General features: G+C 50.3%; 1 non-coding gene across 1 annotated transcript; it reads left to right on the top strand.

Annotated features, from left to right (window-relative positions):
• Positions 1-1,319: 1,319 nt before the first annotated feature.
• Positions 1,320-1,375, top strand: LOC147338357 (U7 small nuclear RNA). The gene has a single exon (XR_015125130.1). It is a non-coding gene; the product is annotated as a U7 small nuclear RNA (small nuclear RNA).
• Positions 1,376-13,494: the final 12,119 nt, after the last annotated feature.

Below are 13,494 nucleotides of genomic sequence, written 5' to 3'. Positions count from 1 at the left end.
TCAATACAGCAGCAGATGTGTTTCATAAATCTCTGCTCATACATCACATGATGACACAACACAGTCATGGGAAGAAATACAGCTTAGACTGACTGAAGCCTGCCTTTAACAGTCACTGTTCCTATAGCTCTCCCGGTCTCTCTGCCCTACCAAAATTGTGATTTATCATGCATTAGAACACAGTGATCTTTTCCCCATTAATTATTTATTTATTATTTATTTTTTCTGTCTTGTATTAAGATATCGCAGCGATTTAATGTGTAGTTACACTTCTTTCACTGGTCTGCCCCCTACTGTAGACTAAATCCCATTTTAAATAAGAACTTATTGAACTGTGTTTCTAGGACATTAATTAAAATAGTGTCAGACTTTTCTAGTCTGGAGTTAAATAATATAATTTCTTGAATTAAGCCTAGCGCTAATCCAGGTCTAAATGAGGACTTAAATTAAACCTGGTCAGAGACATGTTTAACTTCACCTTAAAGGCCATTTGCCAAGTGAAAATGGATTATCTTGACCAAGGTTATTATCGTTAACGAAAACTAACGAAATAACGAAAACTAGAAGTGAAAAAATATTTTCGTTAACGGAAATAAAAATAAAAACAAAAAAAGGAAAACTAACTAAAACTGTAATGAGTGTTCACAAAACTAAAATTAACTGAATTTATAGCAAAAATGTGTTTAGTTTTCATTGATGTGTGCGTGTCCTACAATAGCCAAGGGTGAAAATGAAGTTTAGTTTCCAGATTTTTTCTTGCTGTGTCTCATTATGCCAGCAGGTGGCAGCACGTTAGTCGAGTCGTCTGTGTTGCTGCTCCGTCCACGCGCAGAATCATGTCAGGAAAAGTCGGGAGAAAGCGCCAGAGTCCAATTTGGGATTACTTTGAATATGACTGTGTTTTGGATAAAACAAGTGTCTTGTAGTGGAAAGAGACAAATTATGAGGGACATTTCTAAAGGGAAAAAAATCCCACAAACCTTAAAGTGCACTTGAAAAGCTCACACAAGAAGGCTAACCTAGCTTACCTTGAGAAGGGAGCACACTCAACCCTCACCCCCAGAAAACAGAAGCTAACCCCAGGCAAGGCAGCGTGATGCATCCCGAGACAACAGGACGGGGACATCTACATAACTGTGTGAGTCAATTGGCTTCAAAAAGTTTATCAATTCACTTGAACCAAAATTATGAACACCCGGTGCTGCAAGAGTTATAGTCTCATTGGGGCCAAGATATACATTTTATAGTTGCCTGGTATCAATGGTTGTTCATCTGGCTTTATTTATTTATTTATTTATTTATTTATTTATTTATTTATAAGGAATCTTTGCTCTTAGATATTTGTCTAGTAGGTTTCTCATAAAGAGAAGCCCTCACTTTTTTTAGGGCAGGGATAGCTCAGTAGGTAGAGTGGTGGCCCCGTGATCGGAAGGTCGGGGGTTCGATTCCCCTGAACAGCTACCCTGAGGTACCCCTGAGCAAGGTAAGTAAGTAAGTAAGTAAGTAAACTTTATTTATTAAGCGCTTTTCGCAGACAGGCAATCACAAAGCGCTGTACACAAATATTAGGACAAGGTACTGTCCCTACACACTGCTCCCCGGGCGCCCAGTGGCTGCCCACTGCTTCACTGAGTGAATGGGTTAAATGCAGAGAGGGATTTTCCCCACGGGGACCAATAAAGTACACTTTCTTTCTTTCTTATTTATTTATTTATTTAAAGAACCCATAGGTGGGAATGTGAGTTGTCTGTCTCTGCTTGTTAGCCCTGCGACAGACAGGCGACCTGTGCAGGGTGCAGGGTATGGTAGCTGGAATAGCAACATACCCAAGGATAAGCAGAAGTCAATGACTGATATGATGAAACTGGGATTTTGTTAGACTTAATTATTGCAAACACAACTAAAACTATAACTGAAACTAATCAAAACTAAACTGAAACTAAGGATTTTCAAAAAAATAAAAACTAAACTAAACTAGCAAACAATTGGTAAAAACTAATTAAAACTGATATAAAATTGAAAATCTGAAGTCAAAACTAAATAAAAATAAAAACTAATGAAAATTGCAAAACTATTAAAACCCTGATCTTGACATATTGCTCCTGCTGCTGCTGGATGAACACTTTCTGATGTCTCTCTCCATCAGAAAGTGTTTTCATCTTAAGTTTATATTTTTCTTTTAAGTATCTTCATTTTAGCTCATAGAGTCTTTAAATACAGATAGAACATTTATTAAATTAATTAGGCAGGGACAAATCTACCGCTCAATTAATAATCACGCTTTTAACCTGAGTTAGGAAACCGGTTTCCTCAGAGGAGATTGGAACCCCCGGGATGCTTTGAATGGTGAGACCCCAGTGGATGTTGAATTATGTACTCCACCAATGCAAGCTGGTCCACCCAAGTGGTTTGGTTGGAGGAGGCGCAACACCGAAGAACAGCCCAGTTCTTGGTTGGCCCACTCTGCCTGACTATTTGTCTGAGGGTGAAACCCCGAAGATAGACTCACTTGCGCCCCCAGCCCAGAACAGAACTCCTTCCAAACTTGTGACGTGAACTAGGGCCCGCGTTTGGAGACAATGTCCTGAGGAATGCCAAGTAGTCGAAACGCACGTTGGGTTAGTAACTTTGGGGTCTCCAAGGCAGTGGGCAGCTTGTGTAATACCACAAAGTTCATTCAATGATGGTAAGAATTGCGGTGTTACCTGTCGATGGCGGGATGCTCGTCACCAAGTCCAAGGCAATGTGCGACTGTTGCCGTCTCAGGACAGGTAGCAGTAAGAGCAGGAACCTTAGTTTTATTTTCAAGTGCTTTATGAGTAAAGGTGGTATGGTATTGCCAGCTATAGCTACTTTCTTTTGTGCTTTATTGGCTACAGATGAAAACTGACAACTCAGATTTAGAAGCCTTAACCAGCAATCTGACATTGACCTGAGAGTACAAGTCAGTTTAACAGCTGGATTTGTGTGTATGTGTGCAGTCACCTAGGTATATGGTTTACAGGAACAATGGTGTATACTGGGACGATATGTGTGGTACAAAAGGACCAGACACACATACTGGTGCAAGCGGGTGAGTCTTTTAGCGTTTTCTTGTCACTTTTTGTTTGCGCAGCTTTCCTGCTGCCTTCTCCTGATCATCACACACTGCACCTCTCCAATCAGGTCCTGACATGCAACTCAAATAGGACAGGCATGATTAGATGAAAGACAACACCTGTGTTGGTCAGTCTCCCCTGAACCAAACCCTGAACCCACTGCTCCACCCTTCCCCCGCAAGAGGAGGGGACACCACTCAGTTGTGGCCATCTTCCTGATGTATTCCTGGATGTTTGTTGTCTCATCCTGTTCTTACAGGCTCAGGGTCCTGGATGTGGGGCAAAACCCTCCATGCACAGTCAGGAGCTTCCTCTTCTTGATGTCAGTAACTTCTATCGCCTTGTTTGACCAGCTCATTATCTCAAGAGGCTAATCAATCCGGATGACATTCCGATGTCATTGCTCTAGATCCTTGTGGTGTGTATCAGTGAATCAAGGTCTTTTTCACTCCTTGCTTCATGTCATCCAAGCTGACAGTAGCTCTATTCTATGGTTGGTATCCCTAGCCAGTCTTGTCAGTAATCTTTTTTTTTTCTTTTTTTGTCCTGTTTGGATCTTTAGCCATCAGAATTGTTGTCTTAAGGCCAAGAAAGATGCCAAGCAGATTTATTTTACCAAGTGGATCATCATGGCCTTGCCATATTGGTCCATTTGATTGACCTTTATTATAATTATGTGTTTATTTTATTTTCGGTTGCTACAAACGGGACAGATATGACAGGGGGATAGGACAGGGAGAAAGAATGAAAGAAAGAGAGGGAGAGAAAGAAAACCAGAGGGGAGAAGAGACTGTGAGAAAGGGGGGAAGAAAGAAAAACAAACAAAACACCTGGGTCACCTGTATGGAGAAAAAAAACAGAAGAGGAAGCAAACAAAAAAAAGCAACATAATAAATACAGCACCATCACAATAAACTAGCTAGCAGTAGATTTCAGTAGATACTAAATAATAAACGATATTGTGCAGAACGCAAGATAGACAGCGCACAATGTGCTTTGAGGCAGCAGCCAAGAAAGCTGTAGTCCGCGTCTGTGAACACCCGTGTGTACACCTGTGTGCATACCTGTGTGGATCAGCATGCTTGCATTCCAAAGGTTTCTCCATGTAACGATCTGCTAGGGAGTGTGGGGAGCCATAGCCCCGTCCCCCAGGGCATGAAGCAGGTATGGAGGAGATCCAGGCCCGAGACATCCAGAGGCCCCAGAGTACGAGGACCCGAGGAGGACCACCAAAAGGGGGGGAACCGTGCCACCCTCCTGGGAAGAGCTGAGTAGAGCCCCAAACGAGAGGTCACCCAGCAGCTATGGAGCAGAGGCCAGAGGGGGTTGCAGTGGCGTGCCCGCAGGCTCTGCCGGCAGCCAGCTGTGCCAGAAAGGAACCGAGCTTCAGGCCCAGAGGCCTGAGGGCACCCGCCCCCCGGAAGGGGCCCAGCCGGGCCACAGGCGCACGGCCCCGCCAATCGGCCACCAGGAGTGAGCCGGTACATACATGAGCGCCCAGCCCCAGTCAACAAGAACCACCAACACACCAACGTCTGAGGGCATCAGCCACCGGCAGGGAGTGTGGTGAGGGGAGATAGGCCTCCGTACTTAGGAGGGCCTGAGATGTACCCAGAGAGGTTGAGTCTAAGACCCAACCTGACATATAGACACAGACTAACAGGCACACGCGGACACAAATGTGCATTCCCACCCCATATGCACAACCAAATACTCGGCACTCACCAAACGTGTAGACAGACACAAATAGACACTGCACAGACAGTCGCACTCCCCAAACATACTATATATCCCAGGTCCAGGTACCCCCGCCCCCAGAGGGGCAAGCCGCACCTAGACCCAGGAGATGTTACCCTTCTCTCTGGGGTGGAGGTCTTGTCAGTAATCTAACTGAGGGGGTTCAGGTGTATGCAGAACAGCAGTGGGGACAGAGCATCTACTTGGTAAATCCCGTACTTGAGTGTGACTTGTGCTGTTGGCTTGAAGTTGACCTGTAGTGTTGTTCGACACATCCCCGCATTGATGTTCTGGTTGAAGGCCCTATGGGTCCCAATGATCTTGTACAGTTCTAGGCATTCCAGGATCCATGTGTGGGGCATTGAGCAATAGGCTTTCTTTTAGTCAGTCCAGGAAGTCCACAGTCTCATGGGCGACTACTCTATCGACCAGTAGTTGGTGTTTCGCCACTCTGGTTTTCCTGCAAATTGCTTTCTGTGCCCAGTACATTTGGAAATGTACTGTTTATAAGCCGTGGCAGTCATGTATGGAAAGGGAATATGAGAGGAGGGCGGGAGTGGGGGGTTCTTTTTTTTTTTTTTTTTTTTTTGCCTGTCCCGTTTGGCTCTTTTGCCATCAGAATTGTTGTCTAAAGGCAAAGAAAGATGCCTAACGGGTTTACGTTGCCAAATTGACCATCCCAGCCTTGCCGTAATGGTCCATTTGATTCACCTTTTATTGTTTATTTTATTTTCACTTACTGAATACGGGACAGACTTGACTGGGGGAAAGAAGGGGAGAAAGAAAGAGGGAAAGAGAAACAGCTGAGAAGAGGGACGGGGGAGAAGGGCAAAAAACAAAAACCAACAGAACGGGCAGAAAAAAAAAAAGAAAAAAATGCATATATCAAATTCAAATTCAAATTCAAATTCAAATTTTTATTTGTCACGTACACAGTCATACACAGTACGATATGTAGTGAAATGCTTGGACAACTGCTCGTGACCTAAAGAAAACAAAAAAGGAAAAGGCTATGAATAAGAAAGGAAATAAATATGAAAAATTAAAAAGGGTAAATTTAACTAGGAAGGAATAAAATATAAATTAAGGTTAAAAATGAAATAACTGTACAACACAAATTAGAATGAAGGGTAAATTTAACTGGGAAGAATAAGATAAAGATAAATATATAAATTAAAGTTGAAAATAGGGAGCGGAATCGCTTTCCTGACCTCAGCAGAGAGAACAGTCTGTTGTTGGGATGGCTGAGGTCCTTCACCATCTTCCTGGCCTTGGTCCAGCACCGCCTGCTGTAGATTGAGTGCAGGTCAGGGAGCTCGGAGCGGATGGTGCGCTCAGCTGACCGCACAACCCTCTGTAGAGCTCGTCTGTCCTGCATGGTGCTGTTCCCGAACCAGGTTAAGATGTTTCCCGTCAGGATGCTCTCTATGGTGCACGAGTAAAAGTTCCTGAGCACCTTGGAGGGCAGTTGGAAGTCTCTCAAGCGTCTGAGGTGGTAGAGACGCTGTCGGGCCTTTTTCACCACGGTGTTGATGTGACAGGACCATGACAGGTCCTGCGTGATGTGAACTCCGAGGTATTTGAAGCTGTCCACTCTCTCCACTGGGCACTCGTTGATGACGGGGGTCTGGTAGTTCCTCTCCTGCTTAGTGCTGAAGTCCACTATCAGCTCCTTTGTCTTACTGACGTTTAGAAGGAGGTTGTTCCTCTGGCACCAGTTCTCCAGATTCCTAATCTCCTTCAGGTAGGCCGTCTCGTTGTTATCAGAGATCAGGCCCACCACGACGGTGTCGTCAGCAAACTTGATGATGGTGGTGGAGCTGGTAGTGGCCACACAGTCATATGTGTACAAAGAGTACAGCAGGGGGCTCAGAACACACCCCTGGGGGGCTCCAGTGCTGAGAGTGGTGGAGGCTGAGACATGTCCGCCCATCCTTACTGCCTGTGGTCTGCCAGTTAGGAAGTTGGAGATCCACTGACACATAGATGAGCTGAGTCCCAGATGCTCCAGCTTGGTGGTGAGTGTGGAGGGAATTATGGTGTTAAATGCAGAGCTGTAGTCTATGAAGAGCATTTTAACATAATTCCCCCTTCTAGTGTCCAAGTGAGTGAGTGATGTGTGGAGGAGATGAGAGATGGCATCGTCTGTGGAACGATTTGGACGGTAAGCGAACTGTAGTGGGTCCAGTGTGTCTGGTAGTGAAGAAATGATGAAGTCTCTGACCAGGCGTTCAAAGCACTTCATCACTACTGAGGTGAGGGCTACAGGGCGATAGTCATTGAGAGAAGCAGGGTGGGGTTTCTTCGGGACAGGAACAATGATGGACTCTTTGAAGCATGTGGGGATCACCGACTGAGATAAAGAGATGTTGAATATCTCAGTGAACACAGGAGCTAGCTGGTATGCACAGTCTCTTAGGATACGACCTGGGATGCCGTCTGGTCCTGCTGCTTTCCTGGTGTTCACTCTCTTGAAGGCTCTCCTTACTTCATGCTCGGAGATGACGAGCACGTTTCCGGTGCTGGCAGTATCTTCCTGTCTGCAGCCGTTAGCGCCGCTAACACTAGCATTGTTGGAGACCTTAGCTGCAGCCTCGAAGCGAGCATAGAAAGTGTTCAGCTCGTCTGCCAGAGTCACGGCCGCGTTCGTCATACCGGTTGTTGGTGCTTTATAGTCCGTTATTGTCCTTAGTCCCCGCCACAGGCTCCTAGAGTCACTCTGTTGGAGTTGTGACTCTAGTTTCCTCCCGTAACGCTGCTTCGCCTCTTTCACCGCCCTCCGCACGTTATATGACGCGGCTTTGTACGGGTCCATGTCCCCCGTCATGAGTCCCGTGTTGTAGGCAGCGGTGCGGGATCTCAGAGCGTTGCGGATGGTTTTATCCACCCACGGCTTCTGGTTGGGAAACGTTGTGATAGTCTTTGTCTCCACGGTATCATCCGCTAGTTTCCCGATGAATCCCACAACCGCTTCCGTAAACACGTTGACGTCATCGTCGGAGCTGTTTCTGAACATGCCCCAGTCTGCGTCATCGAGTGCGTCCTGTAACGCGGCCACCGATTGATCCGTCCAGCGCGCGACCTTCCTCTGAACCGGAACTTCCTGTTTTAGCCTTTGTTTGTATTTTGGCATGAGGAAGATGGCGGCGTGATCAGATTTGCCAAACGGGGGGCGGGATTGTGCCTTGTAGCCGTCCTTGACCGTAGTGTAGCAGTGGTCCAGTGTCCTTTCACCCCTGGTGGGGCAGGTGATGTGTTGATAAAAGTTCGGCGCTGCGCGTTTGAGGTTGGCGCTATTAAAGTCCCCCGTCACAATAAGCGCAGCGTCCCGGTGTTGTGTCTGGTGCTGTGTGAGTGCCTCATGCAGCTCGCATAAGGCGGTGACCGTGTCCGCTTGTGGTGGAATATAAACGGCACTTACAATGACCGATGTAAATTCCCGAGGTAGATAAAAAGGACGACACATGATGGACAGTAGTTCCAGATTTGGTGTGCAGGAGCGTGTGAGAGGAACAACGTTCGCACTGTTGCACCAGTTGTTGTTCACCATTAAACACACGCCGCCTCCCCTTGACTTCCCCGAGTCCCGTGTCCTGTCCATGCGGTGAACCGAGAAGAACTCGGCCGGCTGGATGGCGTGGTCCGGCACCGCTGGGTTCAGCCATGTCTCGGTGAAGCAGAGGAGATTGCAGTCCCGAATGTCTCTCTGGAACTTTATCCTGGCCCTGAGGTCGTCAAGCTTGTTCTCCAGTGACTGGACGTTGGCGAGCAGGATGCTAGGCAGAGGTGTGCGGTGTGCACGAGCTCTCAGCCTGTTCCTGACGCCGGCTCGCTTCCCTCTAGGCCACCGCCGCTTCCCTTTGTTCTCCCTCGAGATCTCACTCGGCCAGCTCGGATCCGGAGTTAAAAACTTCGAATTGTGAGTACATTGTATACCAATAGAAACAAGAGTGTCACTGTCATACCTAATGTACCCAATGGTGATGATTTTGCCGATTTAGAAACGCTGAAAACTAACTTAAAAAACAAAGACAAAGAAAAAGTGGTCGGAGCAGTCGTGATGGCAGCCGACCTCACCGGCGACATCTTATGATCTCAATCACCTGGATCACCTGCTGAGAAAGAAAAAAGAAAACAAGCAGAAGAGAACAAGAGTAATAGAATAAACAACATCACAATGATATATGGGAATATGACAGTAAATACTAAATATTAAACATTATTGTGCAGCACATAAGATCGACAGAACACAGTGTGCTTTGAGGTAGCAGCCAAAAAGGGTGTAGTTTGTGGGTGTGATCACCAGTGTGTACACCTGTGAGCATGGACGCGCTTGTTTTTTTAAAAGGTTCCTTCATGTAATGATCTGCTAGAGGGTGTGGGGGGGCCACAGCCCCGTCCTCCAGGGCATGAAGCAGGTATGGAGGAGATCAAAACTCCAGACATCCAGAGGCCCCCAGAACACAAGAGACCAAGGAAGACCAACAGAGGGGCAGCCGCGCCACTGTCCCGGAAAGAGCTGAGGAGAGTCCCAGATGAGGGCTCACTCAGCAGCCGCGGAGCAGAAGCCAGGGGGAGTTGCAGTGACGTGCCCGTGAGCTCCGCCGGCAGCCAGCCGTGCCTGAGTGACCGAGCCCCAGGCCGAGAGGCCGGGGGCACCCCACCTCCGAAGTGGCCCGAGCGAGCCCCAGGCTCCAGGCCCCGATAAGCGGCCGCCAAGGAGTGAGCCGGTGTGTACCTGGACGCCCATCCCCGGACACAAAGAACCACCAACGCACCGATGTCTGAGGGAGTCCGCCACTGGCAGGGGAAGTGGTGGTAGGGGGAGATAGGCCTCCAAACCTTGGAGGGCCTGAGATGTCCCCAGAGAGGTGGCGTCTGATACCCAACCTGACATATAGACACAGACATACAGGCACACACATATACAAACATCCATTCCCACCCTCGTGCTCTCATATGCACTTACTCCACACTCAACCAACGTGGAGACAGACATACAGAGACGCTGTACACACGATCACACTCCCCAAGCGTACTCTACGAACCGGGTCTAGGTACTCTTGCCCCTGGAGGGGGGAACTGCACCAAGACCCAGGTGGTGTTACCCTTTTCCCTGCGGTGGGGGGAGGCAGACCGCCCCGATTCCACAGCAGCAGGGAGGCCCCACACTCCAGACCGCAGTCGGACGGCCAACTCCTCCTCCTAGCCCCCCCCGCTCCAGCAGGCCGCAGAGAATGGGGGTGAGAGAAGACTCCAAACCTCCCTCCACCCGCTCATTGTAGTGTTGATGCATGTGTGTTCTAAGGTGCATTTAAAACCCAGGAGGGCATGGAGCTACCTGCCAGAGAGCAGCAGGTAAGCGCATGGTCCCTCCTGCTAGCCCTCAATGTCTACGTGTATTTAAAATTGAGAGGTGGGCAACAACGCCAGGGGTGAGGTGTACACCCTGGTGGTAATTTGGACTCCGTGTATCGTGCCCACCCCCGGGGGGGGGGGGGGGGGGGTAGCCTCCTCTGCACCCTGGTGACATACCCCTACTCCAAGGTCCTGCATGTGTGGGTGGTTGTGGTGGAGCGGGAAGGGGGAGGCAGCTGGAGATGGGGAGGGAAGGAAGGGAGGGGCAAGTGACCCCTCCCTGGGGCCAGCTCCCCCGCTGACCCCAGTAGGCACCCCCATACTCCGCGACCCGCCAGGGAAAGGGGGCCCAGGCCCATCCAGACCGGGGCCCAGTGCAGCAGCGCCCCCCAGCCCCACAGAGCCCGGGATAGTCCACCCAACCCCACCACAGAGAAAACTGCACCCACCCCACTCATCTTCCATAAGACAATAAACACCCAGGCTGAGATCTTCCTCCACCTCTCCTGTATCTCCCCCTCCTGCAGAGAGAGTTCCTGAAGAGAGGAAAGTTCCTGCAAGATGTGACAATCTCCCCCACCAGTTGAAGAGCCCCCCAGGTGGCTCGATGCACCGGCAGCACCCTGCTCCAGGGCTGGGCCCCCATGCACCCACCCACCCACAACCCCGGCAACACACCAACCAGGACCCAAGCCCCCGAGGCCCGGCCCGGGCCCCAGCCCAGAGACGGAGCGCCCCCAGAACCTCACGCCCATCCCGGACCAACCCAGGGGCAGCCAGGCTACCAGGTCAGTAACCCATGTCCGTCAGCACAGACCCTCCCCTAGCCCCGCTGCATGCAGCCGTGAGGAAACAGTCACCTGAGAGCCAACAGAGCCCCTAACCGGACATGACCGCTACCCCGGTTGAGCCCCCCAAGGAAGATGCCTCCGGGGAACCCCCCGATGCCCTAAGCCTGTCCCTACCCCCACACCAATCACAACAGGTTCAAGGTTCAAGGTTCTTTATTTGTCACATGTATAGTTATACAAGTATAACACACAGTGAAATGTAGCCTGACACGCTCCTCGACATGTGCAAAAAAATGGGGGGGGGGGGGGGGGGGGGGGTAGAGGAAGAACACTATATATATATATATATATATTTAAATATAGTATATACATTGGGTGAATGTGCAGTAGTAGCAGTGAAGGCGGGACCAAACTATGACCCCCCACCCGGGAGTGGAGTGGCAGGATGTATCCATCCCATCCATTTGCTTCCGCTTATCCTTTTCAGGGTCGTGGGGGGCGCTGGAGCCTGTCCCAGCTGTCATAGGGCGAAAGGCGGGGTACACCCTGGACAGGTCGCCAGTCTGGCGCAGGGCTAACACATAGGGACAGACAACCATTCACACTCACATTCACACCTAGTGGCAATTTGGATTATTCAATTAACCCATCCCCACAAGCTGCATGTCTTTGGACGGTGGGAGGAAGCCGGAGTACCCGGAGAGAACCCACGCAAACACGGGGAGAACATGCAAACTCCACACAGAAAGACCCCGGCCTGATGGTGGAATTGAACTCAGGACCTTCTTGCTGTGCGGCAACAGTGCTAACCACCGTGCCACCGTGCTGCCCATATGGACATTACTTTTATTTTTATTGCCCAAAAGAATGAAAGTGCGCTGGTAAAGTGGAGACTGCTCCAGGTCAGGAACAACTGCATTATGCTATTAATGCAACTTCACAAGCTCTTCGCAAACACTGGCACAGACAGCATGCTAACGCTAAGCTAGCCAAGAATGCAGAGTAAACACAGACCCCAAACCCACCATCGTGACAAAGTGCTGAACTTCAACAGGTAACATGCTGATGAGGAGTCAGGCCGCAGGTGGAGGAAGATCTCAGCCTGGGCGTCTATTGTCTTGTGTAGTCTGGAAGATGAGTGGATGACGGGGTGGGTGCAGTTTTCTCTGTGGTGGGGTCGGGTGGGCTGTCCCGGGCTCTGTGGGGCCGGGCGGCGCTGCTATGATGGGCCCCTGTCCAGATGGGCCTTAGAACACACATGCATCAACACTACATATGAGTGGGCGGAGGGAGGTTTGGAGTCTTCACACACCCCCATTCTCTGCGGCCTGCTGGACCGGGGGGGGGGGGGGGGCCTAGGAGGAGGAGTTTGCCATCCGATTGGGGTCTGGAGTGTGGGGCCTCCCTGCTGCTGCCGAGTCGGGGCAGTCTGCTTCTCCCCACACCAGGGAAAAGGGTAACACTACCTGGGTCTGGGTGCAGTTTCCCCCTCCAGGGGCAAGGGTACGTAGACCCAGGGCTTAGAGTACGCTTGGGGAGTGTGACTGTGTGTACAGTGTCTCTCTATGTTTGTCTCCATGTTGGGTGAGTGTTGAGTAATTGCATATGAGAGCATGAGGGTGGGAATGGATGTTTGTATCTGTGTGTGCCTGTATGTCTGTGTCTATATGTCAGGTCGGGTATCAGACGCCACCTCTCTGGGGACATCAAGGTATGGAGGCCTATCTCCCCCCACCACTTCCCCTGCCAGTGGCAGACGCCCTCAGACATCGGTGTGTTGTTGGTTCTTTGTGTCCGGGGATGGGCGTCCAGGTACACACCAGCTCACTCCTTGGTGGCTGCTTGCCTGGGGCTCGCTCGGGCCACAAGGGGGTGGGGATCCCTCGGCCTCTCAGCCTGGGGCTCGGTCACTCTGGCACAGCTGGCTGCCAGCGGAGCTCACGGGCACGTCACTGCAACCCCCCCTGGCTCCTGCTCCGCGGCTGCTGAGTGAGCCCTCATCTGGGACTCTCCTCAGCTCTTTCTGGGACAGTGGCGCGGCTGCCCCTCTGTTGGTCTTCCTTGGTCTCTTGTGTTCTGGGGGCCTCTGGATGTCTGGAGTTTTGATCTCCTCCATACCTTCTTCATGCCCTGGTGGACGGGGCTGTGGCCCCCCCACGCCCTCTAGCAGATCATTACATGAAGGAACCTTTTAAAAAAACAAGCGCGTCCATGCTCACAGGTGTACACACGGGTGCTCACACCCACAAACTACTGAGGGAACTGAGGGAACTGAGGAGGATTAATGGCAAGAAGGCAGCGGGCCCAGATGGCATCAGCTCGAGGGTCGTCAGGTCCTGCGCAGACCAACTGTGTGGGGTGATGGAGCACCTCTTCAACCTGAGCCTGAGGTTGGGAAGAGTCCCACAGCTCTGGAAAACCTCCTGTGTTGTACCAGTGCCAAAGACTTCACGCCCCAAGGACCTCAACAGCTACAGGCCGGTGGCTCTGACATCCCACCTGATGAAGAC

The sequence above is a fragment of the Aulonocara sp. 'chitande type north' Nkhata Bay genome, linkage group LG2, assembly GCF_057382095.1.
Source record: "Aulonocara sp. 'chitande type north' Nkhata Bay isolate Kocher_YH1m ecotype deep benthic linkage group LG2, A_spYH_male_GT1.1, whole genome shotgun sequence".
NCBI classification, from domain to species: Eukaryota; Metazoa; Chordata; class Actinopteri; order Cichliformes; family Cichlidae; genus Aulonocara; species Aulonocara sp. 'chitande type north' Nkhata Bay.
This window is presented reverse-complemented; position numbering and strand designations above follow the sequence as displayed.